Source organism: Frankliniella occidentalis, unplaced genomic scaffold (genome assembly GCF_000697945.3).
Source record: "Frankliniella occidentalis isolate FOCC.00 unplaced genomic scaffold, Focc_3.1 Scaffold79, whole genome shotgun sequence".
In the NCBI taxonomy this organism is placed as follows: domain Eukaryota; kingdom Metazoa; phylum Arthropoda; class Insecta; order Thysanoptera; family Thripidae; genus Frankliniella; species Frankliniella occidentalis.
In genome coordinates this window covers 59,031-61,528 of record NW_026267209.1, presented here as the reverse complement: position 1 = coordinate 61,528, position 2,498 = coordinate 59,031, and the positions used below count along the sequence as shown (strand labels likewise).

The 2,498-nt window shown below is 55.6% G+C and overlaps 1 protein-coding gene across 1 annotated transcript in view; it reads right to left on the bottom strand.

Annotated features, from left to right (window-relative positions):
* Nucleotides 1-2,498, bottom strand: part of LOC113208718 (DNA ligase 3) — a 27,100-nt gene that overhangs the window by 11,231 nt on the left and 13,371 nt on the right. The gene's annotated exons all lie outside the window — the stretch shown is intronic.

The window sequence follows — 2,498 nt, the reverse complement described above, 5'->3', positions numbered from 1 at the left end:
TCGCGCCGCGGCCACACAACTCGACGCCATATAATGTAGGCCAATGCGAACGGCGCGGATAACAGCCGCGAGAGGCAGCGGAGCCGAACGGCACGGCGCAGTCTCTCGAGCTGCTTAATTGGATAGGACATGATGATTAGTCAAAAGCCATAATAGGCCAGCTCTTATGGCATGGCGATTGGTTCCCACCAGCGAACAGAGGGACGGACAGACGGGCGAGCGTTCTCCATTCATGCTTCCGACGGGGTCGGCTTACGCTGCGCACCAGAGCAGATAGCTCGGCGGCAGTGAACTTGCAGCTAGATGCGCGCGCAGCCACTTCTCGGTACAGGAGGGAAACACTTCCTCGCCCTGTTGATCCCCACCCCCGGCCGGTCCCGCGCATCATGCCACACCCTGACGTACACGTCCGCGCTGTGATCGTACTAAAGCGTCAGGAACAACAAAAACACACTCATATCTCCCCCGCCGCCGCGCGTACCTTTCCAGTGGCAAGTATATAGATGGGAGAAGATGTATTCCCCCGTATTCCCCACCCGATCCCCTGGGTCTCCCCTTCTCCCGCCCGATCCCGCCAATAGCGGAGGGCCACGACGGCGGCGATGTCCGAAGAGACGCGATCCCCCGCTGGCTTATCCCACATCCACGCGTACTCCCCCGCTCCTCGTATCACATCCTATACCGTTTTCATTTATCGTTATTTTTTTCTCACGCGAGACGCGAGTCTAACTGTCCTAAAAAAAAAACAATAAGAAAGGGTAGCCGGAAAGGACTGTAAATGCGAACGACAAAATAACGACCGTCACGAAGTAAATCGGCGGGTAAAATAGAGGACGCCATCGTTGAGGACGCCAACACGTTGAGTCCCACATGACCACACGTATGGCCACAATAGCATGCAAATGGGGACCCCCCCTGGGATTCAACGTGTTAATTTTAGATCCCCAGCAGGGAGGGCTATGATTGGGGTGACATGGGATATCATCGGGATCGAGGGAGGGATCATCGCAGTTGCCCAGCGGTGGTGGTGGGCGGAGGGGACCGAAGGGGTCAGGCCGACAACTTGATGATAACCGAGACAAAGGAGGAGGGCCTTTTTAGGGTTGACGACCGCCCTGGCCCTGCACCGGCGCCGCCCCGGGGCCTGTGGCACGGAGGACCAAGTCCAGGCGGGCAGGTCCAGGAACCTCCAGGATCTCCAGGGGAGGAGAGCGGCACGGCCGTCCCGCTCCTGTCCCTCTCACTCAACGTACCCAAGCCGTGATTCTCGTGTCATCCCCCCCTCTCTCTTCGACACACAGACGGAGGAGGGAGGAGGGGAGGGGGAAGAACGATGGAGTGAGCGCAGGGGGAGAAGGGGAAGGAGGAGATACTAGTCAGTAGCCCAGTATCAAAAAGTCTTGCTTCACAATAACAGATTAATAAAATTTATTGTTGCCCCGGTCCTCTTCTTTTGTGACCCCCGGCGATTGAATGGAAAACAGATACGGTTGGTGGGGTTTCCTCCAAAGAAACTCAACTCGCGAGTGTACATACCCGCTTATATTTCTACACATGCCCCCCCCCCCCTGTGGTGTGGTGCGACATCTCCCCTAATTTCCCGGGTGACAAAAAAAAATGCCCTGAAGTGTTTTTGTTGACGTTGGTGTCTGTCTACTACTTTCGAGTCGTTGCTCCTCGCCGTTTTCGTATTCCGTCGAGATATTTTGCCACTGTCCGCACGTGTCATTGGTCTACACGCGCAGTCGTAGATGAGGATTTTTTTTGCGCGCCTCGTGAATGCAGACGTCAGTAGAACTTCGAGAATTCTCGTTCTTCCCTATACGCTTTCCCACATATCCCGCCTTGCGACATCCCATAACGCAACGACGGTGCGAGTGGTTTTTCCCAAATGGGTACATTGAACCACCGCACCCCCATTTGTAATCAAGCGAGAGAAATAGAAAAATCGGGCATCGGGGCGCGATCTGTTTCCGTCCCCGTTACATAAAAGTTTTGTATTGAGGCCGTGACTGATTGGCGGCCCAGGGGTGGGCCGGGCCAAGAAGCGATACAGGCAGCCCATTGTACGGGAAGGGACATTTAAAAATAAAAACCGCTCGCGGAGAGAGTGGTTCACTTTTATTTGGAATTATTATATCGAGTGGCAAGGTCGCGCGGCGGGGCCGGTGCGAAGTTCGCGAAAACATCGAGATGATGATGATGGGATGGGAGAGGTGTGACCAGCCCGCGTCGCCTGCCTGACGCGCGCGCGCGCGGTGTCCGATGCAGAGTCGTGCAGCAAGCAACATCCACCGCCGCTCGGCTGACAGCACAGCAGCGGAAACTAGCCGCTCGGCGTGAAAAATAATGCCAAATGAACCGTGGGAAAATCTTCCGCAATACGCGTTTCACATACGGACCTACGTATAATTTTGCTGGCTAAGATTGAGAACTCACAGCAGCAGTGCTCTCTTGCTGCGGTCCGCGACCCGAGAGGGGAAGAGGGGGAGGGGGAG